Raw genomic sequence first — 20,248 nt, 5'->3', positions numbered from 1 at the left:
ATTTAAGTACATATGTTTTGAGGGTGCCACATGTATGATGTTAAAACATTATTTATATATTTTTATTGTTAATTAGAAAAAAACTCCATAATCTATATCTGTACATTTAAGACCTGTAAAAGAAATCTTTTATGCTTTTGTGTGCTACTTCAGAGCTTCTTAGCCTCATTTGTCTCTTGTTTGTACCCTCTGCTCTGGGTTTCAGCTTTGCTGCATAAATTATGATTGCACTGTCCCGCATACTTGTGTCATATGTCTCTTATTTTCTTCTCTGAAGACTCCCCTGTTTATTGAAAGGTTTAGGAAGCAATGAGACCTATGGAAAACATTTTGGAATTACCCGTTCTTGGATGAAATGCTGATAAATGGAAAACTGGAAGTAGTGAGTAATTCTCCTCACCATCCCCAAAATAGACTATTCTGAGATTCAATTTATATAGTTTGTTGGTGGCTGGAATATCAGTAATCAATTTCATTTTGCAGCAGCCAAATCAATAGCATGTCCCAGTAATTGGCTTTTTCTTTTTCTCCACTTCACTCACTTTCCCCTCACCCGGCTTCCTGGTATTGCACTTTTTAATAACATGGGCTCAGATAAGCCCTTCAGCTCAGGCTCTGCTTTCTGTGGAACCCAAGCTAAAACAAGGCTCTCTATGTATTTATCTGTCAATTGCTTATGCAATTATTATATATTACTAAAACACAAAATGTGTTTTAAGTCTATCTTTAATTTTTAAAATTAATTAATTTAGTTTTTCAAATACATTTGTCTCAGCCTACCCCCCACCACTTTCCCTTGCCCCCTCCCTCCCTCCCTCTATCTTTAATCTTTAAAAAGTGATGTATATTCACATTACTTTATGAAATAAGAGATGAATTATTTAATTAAATATGAAATGTAACATCTTTTTATTGTTAACATATTCATATATATTTATGTGCACTTCTGTAAATGAGTATTATGTTTTAAAAATTGTATACTTTAAAAAAGCAGTCAATAGAAATTAAGCAGAACTTAGATAAAACATTACAAAATGGAAAATTAGCAGTTCATTATGTGTATTAAATATTAATGGGAGCTCCAGTCCAAAATGATGACATCTGAAACTCCTGAATGGACATATCAGATCTCCAAATATAAATGGAGCAATTCCCTCTGAAAAAAAAAAAAGCCAAAAAATAGCTGTGTGTCTTCTACAAATTGGACGAACACGAAACTACTCAAAACAAAATGGGTTGGAAAGGCTGAGGCACACTCCAGACACAAAACCCAACCAAACCACAGCAAAATGCAATCGGGAAGAAGCTCTCAACTCCCAGTTTCTCCTTGAGGGGCAAAGGGTTTGGACACAATGTCAAGTGCCCCAAATTTTAAGACTCCCTCCTAAGAGAGGAACCCCTGAAACACTAGCTTTGAAAACTAATTGGTCTTGCGTCCACAAAAGCCACAAGAATAAAGCAAACAAAGAAAGAGTTCTTAATGAGCTCAGGAAGACTCCCTGTGGCTATCTCCCTAAGGCCCAGTGCAGACTTTGAAGACAGAAATGTCCAACTCCCAGTCTCTCCCTGTAAGAGGCCTATTTACATACTTTAAAAGCTATTGAGTGAGGCTCTTGCCTGGTAGCTCAGTTTGTTAGCACATCTTCCCCATATGCCAAGGTTGCAGTCTTGACCCAGGTCAGAGTACAAACAAGAATCAACAAATGAATGCATAAAGTGGAACAACAAATTTCTCTCTCCCTCCCTTTCTCTCCTCTCTAGGTCTCTCTCTCTCTCTCTCTCTCTCTCTCTCTCTCACTTTCACCCATTCTCCCTTTTTCCCCTTCTCTCTAAAATCAATTTTAAAAATATTGCCTGAGGATATTGTTTCTAATTTAGCATACAGCTTAGGGGCTGACTATGAGTCTACCTGAACCAGGGAGCCCAGTATGCACGATCTTTATGTTACCCTTTTGGTACCCATGCAGCATGAGGTTTGGCTGCTTGTCTCCCTTAATAAACATGACCCAAAGATTTGTATTGAAGGAAACAGGTTTTGATTAACAAGGTTTCAATTTGGCAGGGTGGGGGGAGGTTCTGAGAGCACTCCTGCTGAACCCTTCTCTCTCATGAACTTCTCTTGTTCCCCCAAGGATTACAAGCCAAATTTACACCCAGAAGTTCCCCATTTCCTTATTTGTCCTTTTTAGAGTTTAAGCCAGCCACACAAAGAGATCTCCATCCTCTCTAGAATGTGTACACGTGGGTTTCAGAGTCATTATCTACTTTCAGGAGGTCTCTCCTTCAGGATCTGGGATGCTCTACTCTCAGTCTCCGAGTAGCAGTCCAGGACCCATGTGACATATTGCACTGGATCACAGTATCCCAGAGGCTGGAGCCCAGGGAGGCATGTGTCCTAGCCTCCAGGAGTGGGCTTATTCACCATGTGGAGCCTAAGCATCTGCCTGGTGCCATGAATGCCCCTGTCCATGTGGGGAGCAAGGGGCAGAGACCCAGAGCATCCTAATGTACCTGTGACCAAAAGTCCCAAACCAAAGTGACACAAGCCAAGAGCCAAGAACCAGTAGCCTGCACCAAGCACCACAGCAAGAGAGCTAGCTTCTCCCCACCTCCTATGTAAAAGTCCTCTCTCCCAGAATCCTATCAGCTCCAGAAGCTAGTGGAAGTACCCAGTTTTCCAACCAACAAGGGCTATTTCTGGCCATGTTTTTCTTTGCCCCTCCTCCTGGGAGCCTGGTAGTGAAACGTCTCCTCCCACAGCCTTCCTTATGCAATGTGCCTTAAGCACTGTGTCTTTTGCTCTGTTGGCTCCTCCTTGCCTTGGAGAAGGCAGAGCACTTTTAATCTGCAGCCTCAACAACTTTCTTTGCCCCTTGCTTTTCCTTGGCAGGAGAAGGAGTAGACTTGTGCTGGGTTTTGGGGTGTTCCTCTGGTTTCCACTGATTTTTGGTCCGACCTACTGCATTACACTCTGGCCTGTTCCAAGTCACCAGTGTCTCTCAGGAAGGAGCTTCTGCATAAAGCTGGCACCCTGGATTATGTGGCTGCCACCATGAAGATGCACCTGCTGCTTGCCTGGCACTGGTGGCCAGTGGGACCTTTGTTCCTGGGCCCCATGGGACTGTGGCAAACAAAGAAACAGGGCAGTGGAACTCATGCAGTCAAAGGAGCAGAACAAGAAAAGGATAAAGACAGTGAAAATATATTAAGGGTTTTATGGGACAAATACTTGTATTACAGGTCCCGGCTGGTATGGCTCAGTGAATTGAGTGCTGACTTGAAAACGAAAGAGTCACCAGTTCAATTCCCAGGCAGGGCACATGCCTGGGTTGTGGGCCAAGTCTCCAGAAGGGGGCACACAAGAAGCAACCACACATTGATGTTTCTCTCCCTCTCTCCCTCCCTTCCTCTGTCTCTAAAAATAAATAAAATCTTTTTAAAAATATTTGCATTATAGGGGTCCCAAAAGGAAAAGAGAAGGAGAAAGGGAAGAAATTTATTCAAATAAATAATGGCTGAAAACTTCCCTAACCTGAAGTAAAAAACAGATCCAGATTCAGGACGCTTGGAGAGTTTCAATAAGGCATATCTAAAGAGCCCTCCACAAAGGCATATTAAGACACACTATAATTAAATTGTTGAAAGTTAAAGAGAAGGACAGAGTCTTCAAAGCAGGAAAAGAATAACAACATGCTAAATACAAGTAAATAGGATGGCTATAATCAAAAGCCAAGAAATAGCAAGTGTCGGGGGGGATGTTGGGGAAAGGGAAAACTTGTGCACTGTTGGTGGGGGTGTAAGTCAGTGTACTACTATGGGAAACAATATGGAGGTTCCTGAAAAACTAAAAATAGAAATACATATGATCCAGAAATCACATTTCTTTGTGTATTTCTAATGGAAATTAAAAAAAATGATATTGAAGCATTATTTGCAATAGCCAAGATATGGAACCTAACTGTCCATCAACAGACAAGTGGATGAAGAAGATGTGATAAATATAAATATTATATATTAATAACAAGTATTTACTATACAATGGATTATTATTTGGTAGTAATAAAAAAGGATAGCCTGCCATGTAAGACAACATAGATAGAACTGGAGGTCATTACACTAATTTAAATAAGCCAGACAAAGAAAAACACTGTATGGTATCACATATATGTGGATTCTAAAAAAAATTAGTTCAGAGAAACATAAAGTAGAAAAGTGTTCACTAGGAGTTGGGGGTGAGGAGGAATAGGGAGAAGTTGGTAAAAGGTTACAAACTCTCAACTGCAAGATGACTAAGGCTTGAGGATCGAATATAAAACATAACTATAGTTGATAACACTGCATTGTTTAATTGAAATTTGCAAAGAGAGTAAAGCTTTAATGTTCTCACCAATATATAAATATTTGTAGTGGTGACTGTGTTACTTAACTTGACAGCAGGGAATACTTTCACAATGTATAGGTATATCAAATCACCATAATGTACACTCACAATTTTTTTGTCAAGTATAAACTTCAGTAAAGCTTAAATATGAAATATTAGTGGAAAAGTTTTTCTTTTATCTGAAAGAGAAACACCTTGACAGAAAACATTTTTATCTATGGCAGCACTGTGCAGGATAGTAAATACTTTCCAATTCACTTGAAAATAAAACCCCTAAACAAATAACTGCCTTAATAAAAACTGCCTTTCTCTCAATAAGTTAGGATGATAAGGGTGGCTCTTTAGCCTTTTGAAAGCTGGTTTCACTCACAAGGTAACACCGAGATCTTTAGTTTTAGCATACAATGACTTCCACGTAAAACTACAAATGTCACCTCAGTAAATATTAGCTTTCCTTCTGAAAAAGTCCACACCTTCCATAGTCTCATAAGCAAAGCTGCTACTTATTAGTTCAATACTCATGGTGTTCTACAATCTATTCCCAAGCCACCTTCCAATTCTTATTTGCCTTATTCTTCTACAATTATTTTATTTATCCTACAATCACTTCTCACCTCTTATCCTATGTACCTATTCCAGGTTAATGATACCTAAATAGAGAAGAGACATAAAACATTTACCTTCTTTTCTGTTGAAGAATAGAAGCTTCCCGTGTCTTTTGTTACTCTATAGAGAACATATGGGGACTTGGAGCCTGGGGTTGGCTGAACAGTGTTTCTGTTCCAAGACATTTACGTCCCGATTCCCAGAAACTGGGGATGCCGCTTCATATGCAAAAAGGGACTTTGTATGTGTTATGAAGTTAAGGATTTTGAGATAGGGTTATTGGGAGATTCTGGATTATTCACAGGGGCCTCATGAATCACAAGGGGCCTTATAGGAAGGGTGTCCTGTAGGAGGAGTCAGAGCTTGAGAAAAGACCTTGTGATGATGAAAGCAGAAACTGGAGTGATGCGCCCTAATGGTGGAGGAAGGCGCCCAAGCCAAGGAAACCAGGTGGCATTGAAGAGCTGAAAAATCCAAGGAAATGAGTTCTCCTCCAGTGATTCCACAGAGAAACAACCATGTTAACATCATGACTTGGTGTTAGCAAGTCAAACTGATTTTGGACTTCGGGCCTCCTGAACTCTAAGAGAATGCATATGTGTTGTTTTAAGTCACCACGTTTGCAATGCTTTACTATAGCAGCAACGGGAAACTAATGTAGATTTAGGTACTTGGAAGTGGAGTATGGCTGCAACAAATTCCTAAATATGTAGAAGTTGCTTTTAATTTGGGTAATGAAGATAAAGTTGAAGAATTTTGAATAACATGGTACAGGAAGCCAATATCATCTTAGAAAATTTCTAAATCCTTGTAAACATACTATTGATAAAGGTGCCCTATGGTGAGGACTGACAAACAAATGAGGACTATGTGATTAAAAACGGGAAAAGAGGAGATCATTTTTATATAGTGGCAAACACTTTGCTGAATTGTATTTTACAATTATGTAAAAAGCAGAATTTAAAAAAAAAGCAGAATTTGTAAGCTATGACCTTGGATATTTAGTTGAGATGTTCAAGTAAGTGTTAAAGGTATAGCCTAGTTTGTTCTTGCTGTGTATATAGTAAAATGTGATAGGAAAGATATGAATTGTAGGAAAAACTATTCAGCAAAAAGAAACCAGGACTTAACAATTTGGGGGATCCTCAGCCTATCCAGATTTCAAAAGATGCTAAAATTAAGAGATTCGCTGTTAGGGAAGTGTGCTCAGGAGAGAAAAGCAAAGTGTAGTTAAACAAACTTTTAGTGACTCTAAGGAACAAAGTTCACAAAGTATTTAGTCACACAGAGGTCTATGTGGATAGATTACAAATGTAACTCATGAAGTCTCTCAGCCATATCGGGGGAAGTGAAAAATAGAGATTGTTTATCTAGGAAATAGCTGTAGGGAAGACTTCTAAGAGAGTGAATGCACGTGAAATAAACAGATCACAAAGATTTTTGAAAATGCCATACCCAGGGAAACATTGAAAGCTTGCCTAAATGGAACAGAGAGCGGTTGAAAAGACTGTCAGACCCCCACAATTCTACAGACAAGGAATATAATAATAAAGATAGTTTCAAATATGCTACCCTTCAAGAAAAAGGCAGGCTGTACTCTCAGTTTCCAGTTTGGCATGTAAGAAAAATTGAAGTTGCCATTCTGTACTAATAACAAGTAAAAACTTGGACAAACTAAAAAATCAACAACTCTTCTTAGACCTGCCAGGAACCTGACATCTCAGGGCCAAACAACTGTGCCAAAAATTGGAGAGACAGAAAGGCAGATACAGAGAATCCCATCTAATGGACAGAAACTTGTGAGCAGGAACCTCTATAAGAAACAGTAGCAGGTTAGAAAAATCTAGACTCTTCTTGAATTTACGGAAGCTCAACATGGACAATTCTGAGAGTTAAAAACCACAGGAAAGCCCAGTTATGGGGAACCTGCCACTTTTGTAAGTTTTAGCTCCAGGACCTCTACCAGATTTCCACAGTGATGAGCAGAGAAAAAATCCCCTATTACATCCAGCAGGTGGCAGAGAAAAGTAACCATTTTGAGATAAGCCAAAGCGTTTTGTTCCTAACAAGGCCTGCCCCACTAAAATGAAAACAAAGGAATATAATTGATATGTTAAGAAAAGAAAGAAAGTACAACCCTATAAGGTACTTAATTGATAGAGAAAATCAATTAAATCAAAAGCTACCTCTTTGAAAAGGTCAATAAAATCAATAAACCTGCAGCTAGGCTAAGAAAAAAAATAGGACACAAGTGACTAATATCAGAAAAAAGAGGGGCATCACTACAAATTCCATGGAAATTAAAAAGATAATTAAATAATAGTATTCTTTTGAGGACTCTATTGATGTATTCTCTATTCAGAGGTTCTTTCCTCAGCCATTCCAACTCTGCTATTGAGCCCATCAAATACTGGCTTTAGTTCTTAATAAAGAGTGTTTTTGATCTTTTTCTTCTTGTTGCTTTCTTAAAATTATCATCTACCTTGTGCCCTCTCTTCTCTTATGGATTGAAGAAGAGTTGTTCATTTTTATTCTATTCAGATTTCTACTTATTGTCAAGAAGTTGCAACTTCCAAGGTCCTTGCATACTGGACCAAAACCCAGCAATTCTGTGTCGGAGTTTCTTACAAAACTAAACATATTCTTACCATATGATCTGTGTTCCTTGATATTCACCCAAATTAGTTGAAAACAGATGGCCACATAAAAACCTACACATAGACATGTATAGCAGATTTATGCATAATCGTAATAACTTGGAAGTAGCCAAGATGCCCATCAGTAAAGGAATGAATAAATAAACTCTGGTACATCCAGACAATGGACTATCATTCAGCATTAAAAAAGAGCTCTCAAACCATGAAAAGACAAGGAGGAAACTTAAATGCATATTAATAAATCAAAGAAAACAATCTGAAAATGTTATATACTGAATAATTCCAACTACATGATATTTTGGAAAAGACGAAACTATGAAGAGAGTGAAAAAAGATTAGTGGTTTCCAGGGATTAGGAGGAAGAGAGACAAACAGGTGGAGCACGAAGGTTTTTTTAGGGCTGTGCAACTGCTTTGTATAAGCTGGAACACTGGGTACATGTCATTAAACATTTGCCAGAACCCACAGAACATACAATACCAATAGTGAACTTTAATGGAAACTACAGACATTAGATGATAATAATGTATCAGTGTAGGTTAATTGACTTTAATTAACGTGGCAAGGTTGTGCATGTGGATGGGGGAGATAATATATAAGTGCTCTCTGTACTTTTTGCTCAATTTTGCTGTGAACTTAGAACTGTTCTAAAGATAAAGCCTATTTACAAGAAAGAGATGAGTCAGAGGGTAAAGCCAAGAGCCACAGAGGCTCATTTACAGACTTTAAAACCTACTAGTGTTGACCTGGTTGGCTCTCAAAATTTCTTGGGATCAGTTATCATTTCTTCCTTTCATTTTCTTGTTTTTGGAATGGAAAAGTCTGTAATTCTTGTCATATGCCTACCTACCATTGTATTTTGAGAGTAGATAACTTGTTTTCTAGTTTCACATGTCCACAAATGGAGTGGAATTTTGTCTCAAGATATATAGATAAGACCCAGAGTCACAACTCTATCTGATATAGATGAATGTATTTTGTATGAAGGAATGTGCATGAATTTTAGGCAGCTACAGGACTGACGGGTGATATCCTGAACAATGTCTCATTAAGGAGTCCACACCCGAATCCCCAGACCTCCAATTATTATTGCATGTGACAACAGAAGATTTCCAGATGTAATATAGTTAAAAATCTTGAGATTAGGAGAATATCCTGGATCATATATATGGCCATGATATAACAACTAGGGCCCTTTTGAGAGGGATTCAGGGGGAATCAGAACTACAGAGAAGGTCGTGTGATGATGGAAGCAGAGGATGGAGTGATGCATTATGAGGATGAGGTGAAGGGGACTGTAGTGTTTAATTTTAAATGTCAACTTGGCTAGGCTATAGTGCCCAGAGAACTGGTCAAACAGTAGTCTAGATATTGTCGTCAAGGCATTCCTTAGACGTGATTAACATTTAAATCAATAGACTTTGAGTAGAGCAGATCACCCACCATAATTTAGGTAGACCTTATCCAAATAGTTGAAAACCTTGAGAGGAAAAAAAAGGAAAGTCTGATGTCTCCAGGTGAGAAGCAATTCTGCATCTGGTCTGCTTTCAGATTCAAGAATGTAAATATTAACTCTTTTGTGGGACTCTAGCCTCCTGGCCTGCTCTGGAAGTATTAGACTGGGCATGCTCCACAATTGCATGAGCTGATTCCTTAAAATGACTCTCTCTCTCTCTCTCTTTCTCTGGAGGAGTCTCATAAAGGGACATAAACTAAAAATATAGGTGACCTCTAGAAGCATATTCTTCTCTGGAGACTCCAGAAAGAACTGGAGTTAGCTGTGTTGACATATAGAATACAGCCCAGTGAATCTAAGTTTGGACTTCTGGTCACCAGATTTGTAAAGTAATACATTTGTATTGTTTTAAGGCACCAAGTTTATGGGCATTTGTTGAAGTAGCCATAGGAAACTAATACAGGACGGCATCCTCACTTATTTAGTAAGATAGTCCTATTCTAGTATGTTATTTTAGATAGTAATACCAATCCTCTTGTTTAAGTGATAAGTGTAATGGACTCAACATGTGTCTAATTTTATGTTATTTCTGCCCTCCTTTTCACTGTAGTTTTCACTGTGTCAATGTAGTGTGTACACTCTAATTAATGACAGCTCATCTCAGCTATATTGGAATAATTTCACTTCTCCTGAGCTTCTCTTCCACTTCCTGTAGGACAATGGCCAGGAAATTGTCACCCACTGAGGGAGTTAAAGTTATGTGGCTACTTTTAACTAATGGGGATGCCAGCCAGTGGAAATGATTTTCATTTTCTGAAACTCAAGAACAGTAAATAAGTACTTTCTACCTGGTTCTTACAGGGTATGTAACAAGATGAATCCTTTGTTTTCCAATGTGGTTAAGAACATGATAATTTATTTTTGTATTGGCTTTCTTCCTGCCCTTTTAAACTTTTCCTACTCCCACTTATGTCCCTTGGGATCACTTTCAAAAACAAACTATCTACATAGAGGTCCACATTTAATACCACTTACCATCAGCAACACAGTCCTTACTGCTGTCTGACTGGTGAGTGTTCTAGTTTCAGAATCTTATTCTCATGGTATTATTTCTATGACAAACCAACTTAGACACATTTCCCCATAAAGATGCATGTTAGAGCACTATAGTCACTAAGAATTTTAATAACGATGGACTGAGATTAGGTGCAAGGAGAAGGTAAAACTTTAGCTCCTGAGATAGTTTTAAAGGTTAACATTTAAATCAATAAGGGCAACAGTAATTCTAAAGAGGGTGATTTGGTTGGCTCTTATTTACAGCTTCAAAAGCTTTAAAAAATAAAGTGTCAGACTCAGGCAATTATACTTTAAAAATAGAAAAGCCTTCATGACAACATTTAAAAAGACCCTCCTGTCCTACAGCTACAAGGTTGAGGTCTAATAATTACTTACAAAGGTAGCAACAAATTCTATACCCTGGTCAGTCTTTTACACCAAAGACAAGGTGCTAATAGGAAAAGAATGAGACTTGAGGTCTTCAAAGGACATTTGATAGTATAAGGTGGGAACCCTGAACCCCTAGATTCTTTTGAGTCCTTAGGTCCAGCACAGAGAGTTTTTTTACTCTTATAACAGAAAGCACACCCCTCATTCCCTGGAATTTCTGCAATGGCACCAGAAGCAACTGCCTTGCAAGTTCACATTTGTTTTTACTAAGTAATGTCTTGCCCCTTTACTTTATTACCTCCACAATAATAAATATAGTCAATCTGAGTAGGAAAATAAAGTCCCTAATCAGGAGGAGGTAGACAGGAGAGGGAAGGAGGAAAGGAGGGAGGGAGAAACAATGAATCATTAAGCAAACAGGATAAAATGCTAACAATAGATGAATATAGGTAAAATTTATATGAATGTTCATTTTGGTATTGCTATTTTTTATACAACTCTTGGTAACTTTAAAATTACTTCCAAAAACAAATTTTTTAAGTACATATTTTCCAAACTGCACTTTAAAGAAATGAGGCCTTTTCTCAAGGGATCCCTTAGTGCTGCATCTCTAAGGAGAGCAAGAGTTCAACAAATACTCTTTGAGTTTAGAATTTTAAGGGGGTTTAAAATCTTTTTAAGTTTACACTCAACATCTCCAGACACATTTCAGGAATAAGTCTTAGATGAGTAGATTTTATATCTAATAAAACACTTTGTTATACATGCCAGAGCACAAGGTTGTGAAATTGGTATGAGCTGGTTCAAAAGTAATCCCAGTCCTCGCTTGCATTACGAGCAAGCAACATCAAAAAGGAAGCCAAGGAACAAGTTGTTCTTTAAGTCATTGACTTTTTGATCCTCAGAAATACCTGAATCTTAAGGGACAGAATAGTATCCATGAAATTGAATTTTCTAAAACCTTAAAAAGTAAGATGCTTTGTAAATGCCCCAAATAAATCACTCTCCTAACTTTAGCTAAAAATCATTAGAAAAATGTCTTGCAATTTTGTCTTTTTAGTTTATGATATATGACAGGGAAAGTAATTTTAAAAATCTGTCTGAGATTGTTTTGTTGTTCCACTTGAAGAAATATTTCACCACTTCTATAATGTAATGTCCAAATTGCAAATGGTAAAATGCTTCATCTAATGTCATCATATTGGAACCATTTAGGATGTATTATTCTTTATTTCTCTAATCTGATCTTAAAAGCTTTAATAATGTTTTTTTTTCTTTCTCTCATATTACAGATGCAACAGTTGAGGCCTAAAACCTTAATCAATTCAGGCCCTCATATTAGGGGAGCTATAGCAGTGAATTAAGACTTCTAAGTTGTGCTAAAAAATATCAAATGATTTCTTACGTGGTACAGACAAACTACATTTGTCTTATGGTCATATTTTTAATGTCTAAATCTATTTTAACCCACTAACTTCACGTAGAAATAAATTGTGGCTAAGAAAGGTGAGGAAACTTGTCCAAAGCAGAATTGGAATTAGTGTCAAGGCAACTTGTTTCATTTTAACGTTATATACTCTACACCTAAAAGTCTGCTTTTGTTGACTTTGGATTTACCCTTTTGGTGACTTCAGCCTGAACACAAGGAGGAGCTCTGATTTCTTGGGTTAATGATAATTCTTGGATTATTGTCTATGTATTTGTTTTAACATGAAAAAAGATTGTTCTCATATTAAATCAAACTGCCTCTTCAGAGTTCAAATTAGTTTTAATGTTTTGGTTAGTTAATGCTCAACCTTAGCTCAAATTGTTAACATTTACTTTTCTACTAACAATGGATTTTTGGTACTTTAAGAATGAAATCAAACGCTTTTTAATTTATTACTATTATCAATCTTACTCAGTAGCTGGAAGTTGAATTGCTTGTATTTGTATAGATCCCTGCTTTGGGTTGAACCCAGCACAGAAAATGACATCAGAGAATGCACATAGAGCAAGGTAGTAGAACGAGTTTTCAGTACTCACTCTCAACACAGAAACATTGACTCTGACAACCATCCACACATGAAAGTAACTTGGTGGGAGCCCAAAAGTCCAGTGAAGAGGCCCAGCTATTAGAGCAAAAAATCAAGAATATATTCATTAGAGAGGATAAGAATAGTTCCACATTACCTGTGTCATTCTTTTTTGAAAGCAGCTCAGTGCCAAGAGAGACCTTTTTGGTCTGTGGTTTCCTCCATAGGGGCAAGTGGGAACATAGTGAATTCCCGGCTTCCCCAGCCATGTGAGACACTGCCAACTTCTTTATTATTCCACCCAGAACACTTAGGGGATCAGCATAGCTGAAGAGACTAGGGTTAGCTAGAATGAGAGAGAAAGTGGTGGGGATTCACAACAGCCACAGTAAACTCAACAAAGAACACAGTTTCTATTAATCACCTAATAGATTCTGAGATACCTGCCCACAGACCTCATAGGACACATAACCTGAGAATTCCTCCAAAGTAGCTGATGTACAATCCCAGCACTCTGAGCCTTTGTCCTCCTGTAGTTCATGCCCCCAAATGCTACTCTCAGATGGCACATACAAGCTTCTGCAGATAATGCATGAGTACAAACAGCCAGCAGTCTAGCTCTGCGGGACTGGGAAATAGTAGATAGCCTTGCACTTTTCAGAACACTGCCCTAGAGACAATGAACAGGAAACTGTCAGAATTGGCCCGGCTTGGCAGAGTTGAGAAAAGACATGCACAATCTTAATACTACCTCTCCAAAAGAAACAAGAGGAATGGAGCAGTCACACCTATAGAAAAGATCTAACAGACCTACAGAATGGCTAGATGGGCTTACTAGTGAAGCTCTTTCTCTCCTGATGGCCATAAGTAAAGACTGGTGAAGGTGACTGCTAGTTCACATGCGAAGGCAATAGTGCAAGACTTCAAGGAATATGGAAAAAAACAAGGAAACATGACATCACCAAATGATCACAAAAAGTTTTCAATAACCAACGACCCCCCTAAAATGGAGATCTACTAAATGACGGATAAAAGAATTCAAAGTAATGTTTTTAAGTTAGTTCGGCAAGATACAAAGAAGACAGATAAACAACTCAATAAAACCAGGAAAATAATACATGATCAAAAGCAGAAGTTTAACAAATAAATAGAAATCATAAAAATAATCAAATTCTGGACCTGAGAAATACAAGAAATGAAATTTTAAAATACAATAGTGTCAACAATAGTTTCTACCAAGCAGAAAAAAGAATTGGTGAACTTGAAGAGTAGTCATTTGGAATTATCAATCAAAAAAGAAAAATAAAAAATAAAAATTATTTTAAAGAGCTCATTGGATTTATGGAATACCATCAATGAAACCAATATACACATATGGGAGACCTAGAAGGAGAAGAGAGAGAGAAAGAAGCAGAAAGCTTATGTGAACAAATAATAGCTGAAACTTTTCCAACTATCAGGAGAGATATGGACATCCAGATAAATAAAGTTCAGAAGTTACCAAACAGGATCAACCCAAAGTAGAAAACTTTCAAATGTCACAGACAAAGAAAGAATCTTGAAAGCAGCAGAAGAAATGCAACTCAACACATGCAAGAGATACCTATAAAGCTGTTAGGTGACTTCTCAGCAGAACTCTTGCAAGCCAGGAGAGAGCGGATGATAAATTCAACATTCTGGGGAGAAAAAAATTCTGTAAACCAAGAAAACTATACCCAGCAAAAGCTTCCTTCAAAATGTTATCAGGAATACTTCAAGTTGAAATAAAAGGATGCTAATTAGTAATAGAAAACATATGAAAGAATAAAACTCCCTGGAACAGGCAAGGATATAGTCAAATTAAGAATACCCTAATACTATAATATTGATACACAAAATACTTTTAACTAGCTTACAAGCTACAAGATGAAAGTACTAAAAATAACTATAGCTATAATAACTTGTTATTGTACATACAATATTTACAGATATAAATTGTGGCATCAATAATGCAAATGTTGGGGGCGAGTAAACTGTAGAATTTTGTAGTGATTGAAGTTGCTATGACCTTAAAATGAATAGTTATAATTATAAGATGTTTTATGTAAGCTGATGCTAACCACAAAGAAAAAACTCTATAACAAATACACAAAAGATAAGAAAGAAATCAAATCATACCACTTAATAAATTATAAGATCACCAAGGAAGGCAAGAAGAAAACAAAAAAGGTATTACAAACAGTAAAAAAAAATTAACAAAATGTTAATAGTAAAGTTTTACATATCAATAGTTACTTTAAATGTAAATAGATTAAATTTTCCAATTAAAAGGCATAGAATGGGTGAATGGATTAAAAAATATCCAGTAATATATTGTCTACAAGAGACTCATTTGGGCTTTAAAGGAACATATAGGCTGAAATTAAAGAGATGGAAAAAGATGTTCTATGTAAATGGTAACCAAAAGAGAATAGGGGTAGCTATACTCATATAAGATGAAATAATCTTTAATTGAAAAACTGTGACAAGAGACAAATAAAGTCATTATATAATGACAAAGGGCTAAATGCAACAAAAAGAATACAATAGTTGTAAATATATGTGTACTCAACTTTGGAGCACCTAAATATATAAGACAAATATTAATAGATATGAAAGAAAAAATAGATGGCAAAACAATAATGGTAGGTGATTTAACTACCAAAATTTCAATAAATGATATATTATCCACATGGAAAATTAATAGCAAACTCCAGGCTTGAATAACATTATAAACCATAGGCAGGCATCTAACAGACATATACAGAACATTCCATTCAACAAAACATAGTACACATTCCTCTCAAATGTGCATGGATTTATCCTGGATTGATTCAGGATAGGCCACAAAGCAAGGTTTGACAGATTAAAAAGACTGAATATTTAAGTGTTTTTTTCCCTAGTTATAATGGATGAAAATAGAAATCAATAACTAGAAGAAAAGTTAAAAATTAAAAAATATGTGAGAATTGTATAATATACTCCTATATATCAAGAGATCAAAGAAGTCTTTGAGACAAATGAAAATGAGAACAGAACATATCAAAACTCATGAGATGTAAGAAAAGCAGTTCTAAGAGAGATTTAATTGTAATAAATGCCTACATAAGAAAAAAGATATTGAAAGAACGATCTAACTATATACCTCAAGGAACTGGAGAGAAAAAAAACTAAGTCCAACATTAGCTGAAAGAAGAGAAAAAAAGAAGAAAAAAAGATTAGATTAGAAACCAATAAAATAAAAATTAGAAAAAAATAGAAAATAACAAAAGCATAAACAAAATTGACAACATTTTAGGTAGCCTAACCCAGGAAAAAAAAGAAAAGAGTCAAAAAAATAAAATTATAAATGAAAGAGAAGACATTTATACTACTACAGAAATTCAAAGGATTTTAATAAATGGCTATAGAAATAATATACCAACAAACTGGATATTTAGAAGAGATACGTAAATTCCTAGCAATATAAAATCTACTAATACTGTAAAGATTTTCAGAAGAAACAGGAAATCTTAACACTCCAATAATGAGTAAGAGATTGAATTAGTAATCATAAATCATTTAACAAAGATAACCTTAGGACTAGATGTTTCCGTTGTGAATTCTACAAAACATTTAAAAAAGGATTAAAACTGATTTTTCTCAAACTCTTCCAAAAATTGAAGAGGAACTAAAGTAACACTTTAGAATTGAAAACTTATGTTCTAAGAAATGTCTGTGGGAAATTTTGGGGCCTAGGTTGATATACTCTTCCTAAGAGAATTTTTGTTTGCTTCTGTCAGGTGATTGGGGACACTTTCAACTTGGGATATTTTTAAATAAAATTTTGAGCTTATATTTTGTTGGACCATACAGAATTATATATAACTCAGTTATACAACCATATGAGATACAGCTTATGTTTGTGAATTGTCCAGAAATTTATTTTTCCTTCCTCAAAACTCAAAGTATAAAAAAAGTAAATTTTCTACTTATTAACTTTTCTTCCTTACTCATTCTTTCATTAAAGCTGTGATCATTTTTAATCGCAGCCTTTTGTTGGTATTCCCTATTTGAGTTTTCACCTAAACAGGCCCAGGACTTTATTTCATGTCTCCATCATTCCATGCAGACTTCAAAATGGCAGTTCAAATAACTTTTAGTAAAAGTTCCCTCCTGACCGTTCTTCTCTCTCATGATTCCTACCTTGATTTTGGTTTGGGCCTTTGATTATGTTTCACTGTATTGCAAGCTTACCAAAAATTCACATTATTTGATTTTATTGGGATGATTATTAATGTATAGTATTTAGCCATAAATAAAAGAACATGTTTTTCTGACCCCAGATTGAAAGCTAACCTATTTATTGACTCAACAAAGGTTTATTGAATTTTTTGACATCATATCACAAAACATTCTAGGCACTGGCAATACAGAGTAAATACAAGCAGGTCCCAAGCTTTATGATGTACATTCTAATGGAGGAGAAATAGAAAAGAAAGAAGGAAGGGAAGAAAGAAAGTTTGAGGGTTTCCCTTTATGAATTATTTATATCTAGATCTTAGACTATCATGAACTTTGTATGGACCTTGGCGAGAGAAGAAAGGAAAGTAAAATGGTGAGAGAGTTGAGCGCAGTAGCTTTCTTAGCATAGAAAAACAAAATTGAGAGAAAAAGTTAGTGACAGAAGCAAAAATTTTAATAACTATTATGCACCTGAACAAAAACTTAAGCTTAACAAGTCCCATTTCCTCGTTTTACTAATGTGAAAAAGACTGAGAAGATAACATTATTTGTTATTTTCTTTTTTTAATTCAGCTGCCAAGAGCGTTAACTCTCTGGAAAATAAAAGCTTTTATTCCTTTACCAGAAAAATTCTACATTCCTACAAAATACTCACACTGGGTAGATATTGAGATTTTTTTTAATTATGAAAATATCAACAGTCTTGTTGATTGTATGCTTAGATTACGATATTTTTCTGTGAGTTTTGATAGTGTAGTACATTTCTTGAAGCTATTCTAACTTTCTATTGTCTCATTATCCAAATACCTTACACTTATTATTTATTAAAATGATACAATAAATTATATATATTATTCCCCATATATCTATTTTAATTTAGCTCTATTTTCACTAATCTGTTTTATAAAAATGCCATTCAATTATACTTGTTAATTATAATTTAAGGTATAAATGGATGTAAAATATTATACTTAAAATGAATGCTTATTTAATTTTAAACAGTCTTGATTCAGCAGAGTAGCCCATCATAGAGCTGGTTTTATTTTTCTATCAAATTTAAGAAGACATAAAATTCCTGAACTGGGTTCAGGTGTACTGCCTTGTAGTCAGACAATCATGCTTTACACAGTGTTCTGCTTGACACCTGAAACCAATACAAAATAAAATTGAAAGAAAAAAAATAAAGACTTGAGATATAGGGGGGAAAAAAAGAAAAATTTCATCTTCACTCCATTAGTAGTGATACAATACTTAATTATTGAACAGTTAGTATTGAAAATACAAATATGCAAATAGATAATATGTCATATTCCTAGCAACTTACATTCTAATGCATATCACAGGTAAGTATAATGCAGTGTTAAGTACCATAATAATATATAAAATAAGTGAGAATAAGGTTTAGGTGACTCGGTAATGGGTGGTATGGATAAGTCTCACAAGGCTTAATATTATGTATGGCATTTGCATTCAGACTATAAAATTAATGTATTCAGACTCTAAAAAATAAGTATGTATTTCTGGGGTGTTTGGAAAGTAATATCATGAAGATGAGGCAGGAAAGATAACAGCCATAGATGGCTTTGAATGCCACATCAAGGAACTTCAAGTTTGTTTTGTGTAAAAAGTGTGGTGAGTTTTAATGTTATGCCAAACAGAAAATAACATGTGCAAAGTCAGGAAATTATGAAAAGTAGAAACTTGAGGCATTCAAGGAGTTTTATATAAATAGCTGTAAGGTATTTAGGGAGTAGATTTCTATGTACGTGAGTCTTGCAGAATAAACAGGTATCAATTTAAAAAGGGCGTTGTATGACTTGCTAAGAGTGTGAAATTTGTCTCGCAGAAATTGTGAGGCTACAAATAGTTTTGCAAAGTGGGATTGATAATAACAGTCATTATTTTTTAGCTGATGCATGTGATGTACCAAGATATGCTCCCTCTGCCCATATGATTTCAGCGTGACTATGATGGGTCATTTCCTGAACTTCCTGTGTTTCTTATCAAAAATATGCCTCCAAGATGCACCCCACTCTGCCGCCGCCACCATTTTGCTTTCTACAAAGCCAAAAATGCTGCTTCGTCATGTTCAGGCACAACCTCCTGGCACAGAGGAATTCGTGTGTTTTTATGGAAACCCTCAACCAACAGAGCACAGGAATGGGTGAATTAATGTTCTCAGGATTTTCATTCACTCTAGGGGCAATTCTGAGGTGCAGTCAGCATAGTTTCTTATATAAGGTCAGAAGAACTATGCCCTGATTCCCCACAGTGACAATGGACTGTTATCCCTTCTCTGACTCACTTTTTCCACTTTTGATTCCTGGGAATACAGATGCTTGCCTTAAGGTTTGCTTTGGGGGAAACTAAAACTGAGAAAGATGACAGTAGAAATGGCCCTAGAAATCTGATTCTCAGAATGAAATTTGAAATTAGATCACTTACCCGTGCAATGGCCATGATAATGTTGGAGTTAAGGGGGTGGTAATTGCTTCTTGCATGCTGAGAATCCGTGGTGGATTGGGGTATCGGAGAAGCACTGACATATGTAACAACTCTGGCACTTAAAAGATTTGAGGGGAAATAATGAGTCTGATTATATGGAGTGAGCTGACTTTTGATCATTTCTCTATAAGCTTTTAAGGAAACGAAAGACATAATCAAATCAGCCAACAAATAACTGAGGGAATGCTGTGAATGCTGAAAGTCCTCCACAACAGCATTTGGAGATACTCCTGTTTCTTGAAGCCAAAGAGTAGACTGATCTTAAAATCAGGCCCAGAATTTACTACGGTAACATAACTGCAAATGATACTACATGTGAAACTGTAGCAAGTCTACCATGCTAAAGTCAAGTCCATGATAGTAAAGAAGTTGGACCTTGAGACTAGGGAATACCACATCCCAAGAAAAACTGCAGAGGTTAATGTCATGAAAGGTATGAAGTATACTAGGGTAGGGATCCCCCATTCAGTTCAGCTGTATGATGCCTACAAAATCAAATGGATCATGGCAAATAACAGAAATAGGGTAACCCCCACCAAATGGCAGGATCCATTCCAGCTATAGCATCCATGGGGCCTTAGCCTTACTGGAAAGGATCAAGATAGTGTCTGACACTTGATTTGCAGCTATTTGATTTGGAGAATGTATTTGTCTCAATCTTCAATGGGGGGAGAGTATTTATTTATTTACTTATTTACTTATTTTACATGAGCTAGAGAGAAGTACATTTATTGTTTGGACCCTGAACTGTGTTAGTTTTCCTAATCTCCATCACAATAATTGGCAGGGACTCTATCTTAAAATTTTATACAATAATTATGCTAGTTTACTATATTGATTCACCATGCTAATTGGACTTGGTAAGAAGAAATTTTCAAGAACTTCTGTAATTTTTATGACTCCAAAAATTACAAAATATTATAGCTTTAAAAAACTAATT

The sequence above is a fragment of the Pteronotus mesoamericanus genome, unplaced genomic scaffold (genome assembly GCF_021234165.1).
Source record: "Pteronotus mesoamericanus isolate MK-2021 breed Mesoamerican mustached bat unplaced genomic scaffold, CSHL_Meso_final contig_82, whole genome shotgun sequence".
Taxonomy (NCBI): domain Eukaryota; kingdom Metazoa; phylum Chordata; class Mammalia; order Chiroptera; family Mormoopidae; genus Pteronotus; species Pteronotus mesoamericanus.
Note: the sequence above shows the minus strand (reverse complement) of the source record.